The following is a 14,963-nucleotide window of genomic DNA, read 5'->3' on the forward strand; positions in this document are numbered from 1 at the left end:
CACCTTATGAGCTAAAACGTCCGCAGCAGAATCCAAGACGGCATTTGCATATCGTAGCTTCCACATTCGAGTCTATTAGAGCATCTTGTATGGAGTACCCTTACAAAAGACTTGGATAAGGTTCGGCCTGATAAAACTTGGATCGGCCTGATAAAACCTGAAGTGCAGTTAATGTACTGTCGGTGCGGTTGGTCTGCATGTTCCACCTGGGGATAATTGCAATATAAGGTCTAATGTTTTTATATGATATGACTGGATATTACGGCATATATTTTGTAGAGTTCCCCGCAGATAAGTTTGAGTATGCGTTGATCGGATTGACTTACATTTGACTTGTAGGAAGTTTTATGAGGCTACCGTGGATCCAAGTGGATGCCCTGTTTGCAGCTGCATGAAGGGTGTTTGCGTCACCGCAAACGTTAGGTTAATAGCAAGAGTGGTACGCAGGGCTTTAACGACGGCAATCACATATCGGAGCAAACCCCGCCTGGGGGGGGGGACAATACCAGAAAAAGGTTTGCATTTTAGCATGCGCGAGCTATTACTTTTACTAACTTGCAACGTGTCATTTTGCAGAGCGTAGGCCATGCGGAATGGACTGCTGTTTTTTTCCCACGGAACTGCGCCTTACGGCCCACGGCTTTATATCTGGCACCTGACATAATTCCAATGTCGTTAATGTTGCCGATGAATGTCCAAGGCGCAAATTAGGAATTGTGATAAACTTGACCGTTGACAGAACTGGCTTGAACTGGTTTTTTGATGCAGAAATGACCCGCCAATTAAAATCACAGAACATGAGGCAGGCTAAAGGAACGACTGGTACCATGCAATGAAATTTTTATGTAAGGCTGGCAGCAGGATTTATATAGCCCAATCAAAGGCAAACAATAACTTGGCAACTGATTTACCTTTCACTACGACTGATTTAACTCCCCTTTTGATCATGGAAAGTTCGGCACTAAGAAAACATATCATTTGAAAAAAAACCGCGGCATTGTCTTTTGTGATGAAACAGGCTGGCTTACGCCGGTGGTAGCCACACGTGAGAGCTTGTAATTGTGAGACTGACCTATGAAAGGTGGAGCCCAGCAAAGTATCCTCAGAATAACTGGAGAAAACGTGCCAAAAGTTTGTGAATAACTCTCCGGCGCAGAATTTCTGGACGACTTACAAGCCACCAGAGTACATGAGGCTGTATGACCCGGAGCTGAGGAGAGCCATCAACGGCCGCTTGCCGGATGATTCCCAGCTGTGGGTCACCGACGAGGTTGTCGATCTGCAGCCTGGCATATTTGAAGCTCTTGACAAAGGGCACCTCACGGTCGACGGCAAGCGGGATAGCTTCAAGCAGTTCCTCGGCATGTACCTGGTGTGGGCTCTGTCACCCTTCGTTTCCGAGTCACTGCACAAGGACATGCTCAATGACATGGGCATCAAGGGCTCGGACGGGATACGCAAGTTTACCATTTGCTACAGGTCTGTTTCCGAGGTAATGCCGCTGGTAAGCTGGAAAGTGCAAGCTGACATGCTTGGCGACAACGAGCTCCTTGCCCGGCATGTGTTTCACCTGGCCGAGAGGTCCATCGTCAAGGTTCTGGGCACTTACAACGACTCCCTTGCACTGGAGACAGCACTGATCACTTCGCACCTTCGTTTCAACGCGATGAACATGAGCATGACGTGGCCAATGCTGGACCGAATATACGCATTCGTTCCCGTCGAATCCACCCAAGGAAGCTACTTCGACCGCTACAGGCGCGCTGCACGAGCTGCCGCTGCTTTGTACAAGGCGTCACTGCGACGGCCCCGCCAGAACGTCTACCACATGACGGGCGTGGCGACAGAGGCCGTGTACCGCCTGCTGGTGACCCGTGAGGTATATGTGGACAGCTCGTTTCTGGCGCCCCCGCTGGTACAGCGAGACCACCCGGTCGCCGTGCCACTTGCCACGCTTGGGTCACTAGTGGCTTCTCGCATTCTGCCATTGTTACGTCTGGTCTTCGAGTTCGACAACCATTTTCAGGTGAGTTGGGGTATTGCCGCTGACTTCTTAAAGGCGAACGTATCTGGTAAAATCTATGTGAGTTAACTAGCTGATGCATTTAATATTTGAGTTAACTAGGTAATGCATGAAGAGCGCCATGTACACTTTGATGGACCAGAAACGGGTACACCTGTAAGGTAATCATTATTACGGGCAGCTTGGTTCTAAATGGGCTGGCTACGTTTGCAGATAACATAAAGGACTCGCATGCCCGTCGGTGCTAAAACAAAATCACGCATCATTAGTGCCATCCATAAATGCTTCGCCGAAATGTTAATTATGAGCTGCGACGTACCGCGTCCCGTATGAGAGTTCCATATATAATTCACCGTGGCTATTCTGGTCATCATACATTTTGTTCCGGAGTTGTACATTGTTATAAGTGCGGAGCTGATTCACAACCTTGGCAATGTCAGCATCCAGGCAGTCTTCGAGAACGGAAAGTCGCCATGAGTGATTTTGTACTAGTCATGCCCGTAATTAGAACGCACAAGAATCAAACATATCAACCACGACACTCGTCATTTCATTAAACAGGATATTTATAGGACCTTTCCTCGCAAATATTAACAAAAATAAAAATTTTGATTTAAAGGTGTTGGAGAGAGCTTTCCCGCACTCACTAAAGTGGAGAGATACAGGACAATTTAGACATCGTATTCTTCGAGGTGCTTTGCATTTTCGTGGGAAAGAGAGTTTTTGATGCAGGAGCGGTAAACAGTAGGTTTAGTTGTCCTGGGAAGTCTACGAATCATGACTTGCGCGGAACATGAATGGCCGGCACCAGGCTGAAATCGGTCTGTGTGCCGCGAATTACCGCACATTCGGCCGCACAGTATTAGGATTTCGCCGAAAATTAGACCAAGGAGTGCTGTAAGCTGGGTTAATGGTACCTTTCCGGGACGGCTAACAGCGCGAAAACTGGGCGAAAACACGAAAAGAGGGAGTCCAAACAAGCGCTGACTTTCAACTGACTTTATACAAAAAAAACACACAAATATATGTCACGTCCTCATAGAGCATGTGCGAAAAGAAAAAAATAGAGAAACAAAAGCCCTGGCTGCTGACACCGGCGGTACAGATTATGAAAATTACATTTGAACCTCTGCACAGATATGAAATCTCTTTTTCATGCAAAAGGACAGAATGCTGACTGACACAGTCCGTCGACCGTTTAATAATGAGCGCTACCTCGACAAGCTCCCTGGCCATGTGATTCCTATGGAAGAACAAAATCGAAGTGTCGGCAAAACAAGGTACCGACAATGTACCGACAAGTGGGAACTTGTAGCCCCTTCGATTGAATTGTAATGTTCTCTTAATCGCACGTAAAGGCAGTGCCCCGTCTGCCCTACATAGACACGCTTGCATGGTAGATGAATGGATTAGACAACGGAAGTACGACAAGGTACATAGCTATGAATATGCTTCACCGTGCAGCCAGGCGTGGTAATAACCTGTTTATTGGTTATGCGGTGATCGACATTTGCGCACAATCGGCCCAATTTGTTGCGCGGGGAAATTAAAACCTGTACACCATAGGGAGATGCAACCTTTTTTAGGCCGCGAGTGAAGCCATCTATGTACGGCAGGCTGCATCTCCCTATGGTGTACCGGTTTTATCCTCCGCGCGCAACAACTTGGGCCGATTGTGCGTAAAAGTCGATCGCCGCGTCAACAAAAAGGTTATTGTCACGGCTGGCTGCACGGTGAAGCATACTCATTGCTATGTACCTTGTCGTACTTCAGTTATCTAATCCATTCATCTGAAGCTTCTCTATATAGGGGCACTGCCTTTACGTGCGATTAAGAGAACATTACAATTCAATCGAAGAAGCTACAAGTTCCCACTTGTCGGCACTATGCAAGCAGCGCGGTTGCACATCTCCTTTTGCCGACACTTCGATTTTGTTCTTCCATAGGAACCAGATGGCCAGGGAGCTGGTCGAGGCAGCGCACATTATAAACGATCGACGGATTGTGTCCGTCAGCCTTCTGTTCTTTTGCATGAAAAAGGGATTTTATATCTGGGCATAGGTTGAAATGTAATTTTTATAATCTGTACCGCTGGTGTCAGCAGCCAGGGTGTTTCTTTCTGTCTCTTTTCTTTTCGCACACGCTCTGTGAGGATGTGACATGTATATATTTGTGTTTTTTTCGAATAAAGTCAGTTGACGGTCAGCGCTTGTTTGTGTCTCCCTCTTTTCGTGTTTTCGTCCATTTTTCGCGCTGTTAGCGCTCACTAAATTAGACCAAGACCACTCTATTCACCTTCTGTACTACTTTTATGCCTCTTCGTACTGTTACTTAGATGGGGCTACCGCTCCCCCGGTCAATACGAAAAATAATGTCTGCTTAGGCGCAGCGGTACATGTGTGGGATACGAGCTAAGTTTTTTGGACGTTTATTATTTCTAGGTTGAAGGGTGATGGTGAGAGGACGGCTGTTTGCAAAGTACCTCTATCGCCTTGCCCAAATGTATGTTATACGAAGCTGTCTGAATGTATTGCGGCTCTCCGGTTCGACAAGAAAGCCCAAAACCACAAAACACAGCTCCCATCCAACATCAAACTCCACATTTGGAGTTAGAGCGATCCAAGAGGTGGCGGTCATCAATGTTGCTGCTCATACAATCTACCACACCAAACCACAGTTTCCTCTAGAAAGTACAATGACACGTGCACCAAACTATCAGTCTACTAAAGAGGGGGGGGGGGAAACAACATATTTATTTGCCGGCTAAAAGGGCACGGTGGCTCTCACTCCCTCGCTAGGAGGGGGGTGCCGGCCGCGACTGCTGGCGTGTGATCGCCGCCAGCGCAAACTGCGCGGCGGCTTTCTGTGCGTCCTTGTCCGTCTCGCGCACCGCACGCGCGAGATGGGGCGGTAGTATGTCTGTTTCCGCTTCCGCGTCGTTGCACTCCCACATCATGTGGGTCATGGTCGCCCTCGCGGCCCCGCACACCGCGCACTGGTCCGTGATGAATAGTTCGGGCGTGACATGCACGGCCCACACCGGGGTCCACGTCGCTCCCACTTGGAGTTGTCGGAGGAGCGCCGCCTCCTGCTGGGTGAGGTCCGGGTGCGGCGCAGGGTAGCGTTTACGTTGCTCCCTGTGCCACTCCAGGACCCCTCCATACGTTGTAATCGGGGCGGGCTCCTGTTCTTCCACCCCCTCGTCTTCTGCGGCGTCGTTGTCTTCCTTGGCCGCACGAGGTGACGCGGCGCGCGGGCCGACGGGGCGTCCGGTTAGCGCCTTCGCCGCCCTGTCCGCGTCCTCGTTGCGGTTGCGAACGGGTCCCACGCTGCTCATGTGGGCCGGGAACCATCGTAAGGTTATCGGCGTCCGCGAGTCCAGGGCTCCGCACACCCTCACTGCGTTCACACACACTTGGTTCCTTGCGAAATTGGCGATTGCCTCCCTCGAGTCACTTAGCACCGTCGTGCATCCTCTGGCGGTTGCCGCCAGCGCTATGGCCGTTTTCTCCACCTCCGTGGCCGTCTCAACACGCACGCTGCACGCCGCGACGACTCTTCCGGTGGTTGCTTGCACGACCGCCACCGTGTAGGCACGTCGGCGGTTGTCGGGGTATCGGGCCACGTCGACGTACATGGCGCCGGCGTCGTCGTCGTACGTCTCTGCCAGGGTGCGAGCCCTGGCCAGGCGACGCTCACGGTTCTCTGTTGGATCCATGTGCCGTGGGATCGTTGCGACGCGGATGCTGTCGCGGGCCTCGCGCGCCAGCGGCAGCCATCTCTTGCTCTCCCGCAGCCTCGTTTCGTGCCCTACCGCGACAAGGATGGCCCTGCCCGTGCGCGTGGTTTCCAGCTATCTGCACCGTTGCTTGCGCATCTATGATCTCGCTCAGCGTGTTGTGCAAGCCTAAGTCGAGCATCTTCTGTGTGTTTGTGTGGGTGTATAAGCCCAGCGCAGCTTTGTATGCCCGGCGTATGAGAGCGTCGAGCTTATTGGGTTCGGCCGTGGTCCCGTTGTGAAAGGCGGCCACGTACGCCAGGTGGCTTATGACGAACGACTGGACCAGCCTGAGCGTGCTGCGTTCCTTCATGCCGGCGTGCCTGTTGGCAATCTTCTTGACGAGGCCGAGTGCTCGGCTTGCTTTGATTTGCAGTTGCTTGACGGTGTGAGCGTTGCGTCGGTGTTCGTGGATGTGTAGTCCGAGGACTCTGATGGTCTCTACCTCGGGTATGGCCGAGCCGTCGCCCGTGCGCACTTGGACGTTTGCCGCCTTCCCGTTCGTGGGGCTTCGCGGGGCCTTCAGGATTAGAAGTTCCGACTTGGCGGGGGAGCATTGCAGCCCCGTTCCCTCGAGCTGGTCTTCGACCGCTTTCACCGCGCACTGGAGCGAGTCTTCGATCTCTCCGTCGCTGCCGCCCGGCACCCAGATGGTGATGTCGTCGGCGTAGATTGTGTGGTTGACGTTGGGGGTGGTGTCGAGGCGTTCCGCAACCTCGATCACCACCAGGTTGAACAGCGTCGGAGAGATAACCGCTCCTTGCGGCGTGCCCACGCTGCCCAACGTTTTCGTTGGTAGTTCTAAGTCTCGTGCCGTGAGGAAGTCTCTGATGTAGGCAAACGCCATCCTTCCCATGTTGAGGCGGGACACCTGCCGTAGTATGGCGTCGTGGCGAACGTTATCGAAGGCGCCTTTTAGGTCCAGGCCCAGGACGGTGGCGTTGTCGACGGATCTTTTATTATCAATAATATCATGCTTGAGAAGCAGCATGGCGTCTTGCGTGTTGAGGCCCGCACGGAAGCCGAGCATCGTGTTGGGATAGTGCTCGCCATCCCCGAGATACCTTTGCCATCGGTTAAGTAGTACGTGCTCCAGCACCTTGCCCACGCACGACGTGAGCGAGATGGGACGCAGGTTCTCGATGTCTGGCGGCTTGCCCGGCTTGGGTATTAGCACCGTGCGAGTCTCCTTCCACTTGGGGGGTAGGGTGCCGCTCCGCCAGCACGCGTTGTAGAACGTCGTGAGCGCGGTGATGGCCTCGTCGCTCAGGTTTCGTAGTTCCTTGTTGGACACACTGTCCGGGCCGGCCGCCGACTTGCCTTTGAGCTTTTGCAGGACCGCACGCACCTCCCACTCTTCGATGTCGGCGTCGAGCGCCTCGTTGGGCTCGCCCTCGTAGTCCGGTAGCGGAGTCGGCGGCGTGGCCGGCAGGTACTTAGCGTCCAGTCTGCGCCGTACCTCGTCGTCCCCTAGCTCCCTGCGAGCCTTGAGGAGGGTGCGGGCCAGGACGTGCTGCTGCTCCCCTTTGGTCTTACTCTCGTCGAGAAGGTGGCGCAGCAGCTTCCAAGTCCTACTCTTGTGTAACTGTCTGTCGGCCTCTTGGCATACGGCGTGCCAACGTTGGCGATTGAGCGCTGCGCAGTGCTTTTCGATTTCCTTGTTAAGGAGCGCCACGCGCTTGCGAAGCTTTCGGTTGCGTTTCTGAGTTCGCCATCGGCGTTTCAACGAGTCGCGCGCCTCGATGAGGTGCGCGAGCCGGCTGTCTACCTCGTTGACTTCGTCCTCGGCTTCGAGCTCGGTGGTGGCCCTCTTTGCTTCCCGGCGGATCGCCTCCGTCCACCTCTCTATGTCGTCTATGACGTTGGGTACGTTCGCGAGGTTGGTCCAGAATGCGTTCCAGTCTGTGTGCTTGTGTGTGCGTTTGGGGCTCGCCCTGCCTTTTAACGGAACGGTTAGCTCGAGGAGACAGTGGTCGCTGCCGAGCGTCTCGGTGGTGTTTCTCCACTTCACCTTCGCTTTGTTACTGAAGGCGAGGTCTGGGTTGGTGTCCCGGTGCACCGACTTCGGGGCGTGTCTGGTCGGGATCGAAACGTCGTTGACGAGGTGGTAGCCGGCCGCTTGCGTTTCCGTCAGCATACTCTTTCCTTTTGCCGTGTCGCGGCCGTAGCCCCATTCCGTGTATGCGGCGCGTTAAAGTCGCCGCAGAGCAGCGTCATGTGGTCTTCGGCGAGCCGCTTGAGCTTCCCCACGATTGTTACGTATCGGTGTTGCGCGTACCGGGGTTTCGCGTATGCGTTGGTGACGTAGACGTGCTCCTTCTTGCTGCCGCGGCCTACCACCAGCTCCACGGTTAGGTGCTCGACGTTTGCGGTGTGCGCGAGCGTATGCTCCAGGCTCGCTATGCCTTTCTTGACGAACGTGCAGACCCCGCCGCTCACTCGGGCTCCGCGTTCCGGGCCCTTGGGGTGTGCTAGGGCGTAGGTGCGGTACCCCGAGAGTGTCGGGGCATGTTCGCTGTGAGTCTCTTGCAGCAAGATCACGTCCGGTCGGCGTTCCGCTTGCGTTACGTATTGCGCGAGCGTCGCCTTCCTCCCTCGCAGGCCGTTGATGTTCCACTGCCATACGAGGAGGTCGTGTTGTTTCGGCTGCGTCGTCGTCGTCGTCATTACGGGGACGGTCTGGGTGACGGTGTTGTTAAGCGCGATCGCGACGTGAGCTTCTTGCACAGGGCCGCTAACATGTTCTCTATCTTGTCGGACCGGGCTTTGAAGCTCGACAGCATCTCCGCCTGGGCTGCTTCCACGGCCGATAGACGGGTGTTGAGCGTCTCAAACTGTCTATTGATGGCGTCTTGGTAGCTTTGGAGCTCTTCCCTCGTTACATACTGTTGCCGCGCGTCGTCTCGCGCCTTCGACTTGAGCGCGCGCCTCCTCTTGACGGGCTCGTTCTCGGCTTCCATGTCGTCGTGCATTGCCTCGACGTTTGCGCCTTCGGTTGCGGAAGGGTCGTCGTCTTGTGCGTCCTCGACCGGTTCGAGTGGTATCCTGACGGGCGAGCGGGCGGCCGTCGGTAGCGTCGTCCTCCCCGGCGAAGATGTCGGGGTGCTCGTCTCCGGCAACGATGACGGTCGCCATTTCACGAACACTTTCTCTAAAGACTCGCCAATACGCACTCAGGCCTGAGGGAGGAGGACAGCGTTTGCTTTCTCCAAGCCTTCGTCGTGAGCATAATAGTTTACTCCAATACCTACCTTAAAAACCAGTTACGGAACCCAACAAAATCGATGTCAGTCATTAGACGCGCCTACAAGGCAGTGGTCGCACGGTCACTGTCAGACTAGAAAGTTTAGAACTTCACAACAAGGCTACGGAACTAGTCGAAGCTCACCTAATAGGAAGGTAAGAATGACTAGCTCGTCCACCTAAATGAACACACATCCTTCGAAACCCAGGAATAAGATACCACACACTATTTCAGGACGGGGAAAAATTCACTCCAAATATCCACACTCGCGTAGTAGCTCAACAACATCCCCGCAACATGCACCACACGTACTACACCGACCGGAGGAAGCCACGTGCCATAAACCTGTAGTAGAAGTAAAAACAAAGAGTTCCAGTGGCGCTCAGCAGGAGCAGGGTTATGATCCCTTTCTTTATTCGGCTGCTTAAATTGGCGAGGACGTGGATCAGCGGCAGCTGCCTGCCGGGAACGGTGACGTTCGTCGTAGCGAAGTTAAGCGGGATGTTTTTTCCTGATTCCGCATTAAGAATATGTAGAGCGTTACCATCGTAACATCGTGATCCAGCACCCCAAAAGAGGTCACGGCGATCACCCCCAAATGTTGGACAAAAGGGGAGTGCAATATGAAGACTCTAGATTGTATCTCCGTCCCTCTTCTCTCAAAAACTCACCGTGCTATTCATTCCAGATAAATGAGGGGCGGCATGATTAGATGGCCCTTCTCAGTTGAGGCGATGGTGTGGCATCTTCCCCTCGTGGTAATCAGGAGACAATTCCTTAGGTGCGTGCGCAGGTGTTTACGCATGCAAAAATTTATTTTACACCTGTATTCACAGTATATGTTCTTCATAGCGTCTTAAGTAGTGTAAATAACCCCGAGTACACGTTATCTTTGCCGCACGTTAAGCCCAGGTTCATCCGTGCTTCCTGCTGATACCCTTACAACACTTCTCACATGAACCTTCGTGCAGCAATACGCGGGAAGCGAGCTGTTGGGTCCCCTTCTGAATGACATGGAAAAGTTCGACGCCTTGCTCAACAGCACGACAGAAGGTGGTCCAGCCTTGGATCTCAGACAGAGTGAGAGAGACGATTTGAGGACATGGAGCCTGGGAGTGGCTGCCGGTGCCACAGCTCTCATCCATAACAAGATGGAGCCCTCGTTCGTCCGTTGGCCTGGTCCTTCCACGACGTTCAAGGGGATCTTACCAGACAGACTCTTCTTTCTGGTGGCCTGCTTCATGGAGTGCGGCCGCAGGGGCAGGAGTCATAGGCTGAAGGCGAGAAAGTTGCTTCTTTTTTTCAAGAGGGTGCCCTAAAGGGCATCAACCGCGTACGCCATATATAGCGTTGAGCGGCAAACGCAATGGCGTGCGCAAACCGTGGGAGGCGGAAGCTTCCCCGTGGCCTTGGAACCATTATTTACGCTGCGGAATCCACAACCTGTGACCATAGGCTTCGCATTTATCATCGCTTTTGCCCGTCCTTACCGTACGCTTATTCTTCGCTTAAGACCCCCCTCACTGCTCTGTGCATGGTGTACATGGCAGCTGAATGTTGACAGTTTCACTGGTGCCAGTCGTATTTCAGGTGATATGTGCCACCCTTTAATGGTTTTTGCAGCGGATAGTGGACGCAAATTATACATATCGTTATGTCATAAGAAGATTCTGCAAGTGGCAGGCAACATTTTGGCCATATTGGAAAGTCACTAAATAGCTAAGATGTGAAAAACAAATCAGGTCCTACAAATTTATAAAGCCGAGCGCATGGTCTTCATAGTAGCCTTGTGCTCCAATGACAAACATAGACGTATACACAAGCGCCGTCTTTGAATAACGACACGCCAGCGTACGGCGTTTCTTTCTAAAGCCCCTTACTTAACTCGCGTCATGACATCAATCTAATAAGGCAGCGTCACGCATTATCCCGTGTGCGGTTGATAACATACAGACGCGTTCTCCCGACCTCGATATCAAGTTTTCAGATATTGTCGGTTTGGCCCGTAGGAGGCCATCGAGCAGTGTGTGCGAGCTGACTGCAGTTCTCATCAGAGGTACGCGGTTCCTATGGTTGAACTGTGTCACAGAGACATGAAAGGTCGTCCTCCAGCTTGGCCAGTGATTGCCTTGCCAGCTCCCTCTTTATAGCTCCTACTTTCCTCATATAGCAATCACTTACTTGCTATCATGGTGACGTTTTAGTTTCAAAGGAACGAAGTACAACTGTAAGCTCAATAAGAAACGTGGATAGGGAATGTTTCCTGCAGATTGGAAAAAATTGTGTTGATTTTGTAAGCGCGCGGGCATGCTTTTAGCCCGCATTTTTTATATTTCAGCATTTTCTTGCTCCCCGAAATGAAAATGGCTTGCATTGTGGGAATAACTGAGACCGACGATTTGCACACACAGCAATAGCCTCCTAATTGTAACGTTAAGAAAAACCAAGAAGCAAAAGAACACATGCACGCATGCACGCGCACACGCGAATTTCATGATGTTTGCAAACTTCACTAGGATGTAATTTATCATGATAAGTAAACTCCGCCAAATGACTTTATCGCCTTAGCGGGAAAGTTTCGATAAATAGCAGCTACATTCGTTTTCTCTAACTGTACTTCTGCAGGCATAAATGCCAATGTATTGATAGCGGACCGGAATTTCTTAACGTTTACAACATAACTGTGATTAAATATTTTGGCAAATAAATAAAACTCGTCCTAATATTAGAGCGGCCTTAGGACCCGGTTGTCATATAAATTGCGCCCAGAAAGTTTTGATAAATCTATTTGCACCTATTTTTCTCAGCATTCGCAATAACGTTGGATTTTGTGCAAGGCGTTTTGCCTGGCCAGATTTGTTTTTGGTAAAAAAAAAAAATCTACGGATCCCTAGCTACAGACATTTCCGCTGCCAGAGGAGCGCATGCAGTGGCGTCTTTGTTGCTGAGGAGCCAGCAGAATTTGCGTGCAGCAAGGGTCTGTGTGCATGCCCCAGAAGAGCTCCCCTTAGTCATTTCATAGCTCAGAGGGCCGCTTTTATCTGGAGTGAAGGCTAAAGTCCGCTGGACACTTGGGACGGGCTAACTCCCGAGGGCAGCACTGGTGTTCCGGCAATTCGGTTAGAAGACGCACCGTACTTCAGTTTTCGTAGTCGGTCATTGAAGCAGAAAGAATTTAATGGTCAAATGAGTGATGCGGGACAACAAATGACCGGGAAACGCAAATTTATTCTTTTTGAGATCACTCTCTTAATTTGTCAGCTTCGTTATGCTTAAAACCGACTAACATACTGAATGAAAGTACGTACAACCTTATTTAAAAAAAATGGCCCGTCTTAGCTTGGCTAAGTTCTGCAAGACAAGCTAAAGCAACCGAAGCACAGTTTGCCATCCGAACGATTTGATTAGTCCAACTTTCCGTACTGCGAGCACTCACTACCGTCGTTTCGTCAGTTTCCGAAGCCGTCGTGGAAGTTGAAGGCGAGGCGTCCATAGACCCTTTGCAAAAAGGCGGACAACACCCAGAATTCAGCGGGGGTAACACTGGTGGTGAACGCGACGACGCCATTAGAAAGGAAGCAGGTCGTAGCAACGCCGTTGCGGTGGCACGTTTTCGCCCACGGCTTCACGAGACTGTTGCCCCACGACTCTGTTGCCCCATCGCCGTAGTCATATTTCTCTCCTAAAGTGGTGTTTTGCACTACCTTTCGAAGTTTAACGCTGGTCAAATCGCTTCCGCTTATCTACCCCGCTGCACAACGGCTCGTCTGGGGCGAGTCGAGACATGCCCTTCTTTTCTCCTATTTCTTCTGTGTTTGTTCCTTCCTCTGAGTTCCTCTCAAGGTCGACTGCCTCTGCTCGCTGCTGACGCACGCGTGCGACATATCGCTCCCACATTAGCACCGCATTCACCGACGGAAAAATTAAGCGCCGCAAGTGCCGCAAGTACAGAGGAGGTGAATCGCAAACATGACCTCTAGCAGAGACATCAAAATCAGTTTCATTTTGCATGCTTTGGTCATTTTCGCGAATAGTTTCGAAAGTTTGAACATACGCAAAGTGAGCGCTCAGCAGAGACGGACCCTTCATAGCCCGTTCATAGCGGCCAGCCGCCGCTACCACGGGGCAAGGGCGCATCGATTCATCATCATCATCATCATCACCAGCCTGTCTACGCCCACTGCAGGGCAAAGGCCTCTCCCATTATTCTCCAATTAGCTCGGTCCAGTGCCAACTGTGACCAATTTATCCCCGCAAACTTCTTGATCTCATCTGTCCATCTAACTTTCTGCCGCCCCCTGCAGCGTTTGCCTTCTCTAGGGATCCACTCTGTTACCCTTAATGACCAGCGGTTATCTTGCCTTCGCATTACATGCCCTGCCCACGTCCATTTCTTCTTCTTAATTTCTACTAATATGTCTTTAACACCTTTAGCATCGATTAAACAAAATTAAAACTCGACAACCAAGAAAGGAGGCAGCGCTAAGGCTCTTCTTTACTAGCAATAAATCCTAACTTTGCTTGCTGCTGTTTGTCAACACTGACGATGGCGTAACGTAGGGCTCCACGCTGACGTATGATCGGTCGTACTCATACGACCTTTCAGTGTTCGGCCTCGAAGAATAAAAATCCTGAATATGCCGCTCTTCTTTCGAAGGAAGGGCGGCAAAGTTATTTTCCCATCCTGCATTGGGAAACACCACTTCGCGGGACGCGTATGCAATTACGTGGACGGTGGACGGTAGCTACTCCATAGAAACTCTGTGCTCGCAGCCTTTTCGCTTCCTTTCTAATGGCGGCGCAGCGGGTACACAGTGTTGCCAGAGTGGCTTGATGCTTTTCCGCCAACGATTTGGCCATTTTGCAAGGGGTCTATTGCCGCCTGTAAAGCTCGTCGCTGTCGTATATCTGCATCCTCTCCCCACGCCTAGCTCGCTCCGTTCTTAAATCCTTTCAGCCTGCCGCTCCGCTCGCTCGTACTTACGTTTCCCCCTTTACTGATTTGCAAGCCGAGCGAAATCTTCGGAATGGCCCGACAGAGCTCGCCGCTTTCGTCGCAGACAACTTCGGCACATGTGGCCCGTCGTCGCCGCTCCCTCCTTGAGGCTACGGCTGCACTCGCCCTCCTCCCCCTCTTACTCTCTATCTTTCACGCCATGGCAGCGTTGAAAGATGGAGAGTGAGGAGAAACATTGAAGGGGCTGCACTCACCTCTGCGGCGAGTCACGTGGTGTAACTTCAAAGTCACACTGTCATGCATGCCGAAACTCTCTGGACTAGGCCAGTAAGGCTTGCGCCTTCAAAATGGCTCAGGTTGTCACCTAGTTACCACGATCGACAAGAAAGAGTACGCAGAGACTGCGAAAGTTTGATTTGATTGATTAGATTGATTGTAGGGTTTAAGGCGCCGACGCAACGCAGGCGATGAGGCGCGCCGTAGTGGAGGGTTCCGGATTAATTTTGACCACCTGGGGATCTCTAACGTGCGCCGATGCCAGAAATCTCGTTGCCACGGTCGTTTTTGCTTTTCGCCTTTACCATAAAAGCGGCCGCGGCGGCCGGGAATCGAACCCGCGAAAGTTTGGTTTTGCTTAAGATTTCGCCATCTGCGCTGCGGTCTAGTATGTCTCCTGGGTGGTTGGTTCAGCCTTTAGCTTACTCTGAAGGATGCGCACGGACAGCCCAGACTGAGACAGAAAGACCACGCAGTTGGCAAAGCAGGGCTTTGTATGCGTGCATCGTGTGTTTCAGTAGTCTTAAGCGTAGATTGAGTTATTGCAGTAATGAAGTATGTCATTCCTGGAACCCTCGCCTAGTCACGTGGTTCTCTCACCCTGAACCGCACGCACAGACGACCCAGCCGCCGCTTCACGATAAGAAGCAGATGAAGCGGCCGTTCGACCCTCGCGTAGTCACGT

This window comes from Haemaphysalis longicornis, unplaced genomic scaffold (genome assembly GCF_048455015.1).
Source record: "Haemaphysalis longicornis isolate Haplotype H1 unplaced genomic scaffold, Haemaphysalis longicornis Haplotype H1 scaffold_7, whole genome shotgun sequence".
Classification (NCBI taxonomy): Eukaryota; Metazoa; Arthropoda; class Arachnida; order Ixodida; family Ixodidae; genus Haemaphysalis; species Haemaphysalis longicornis.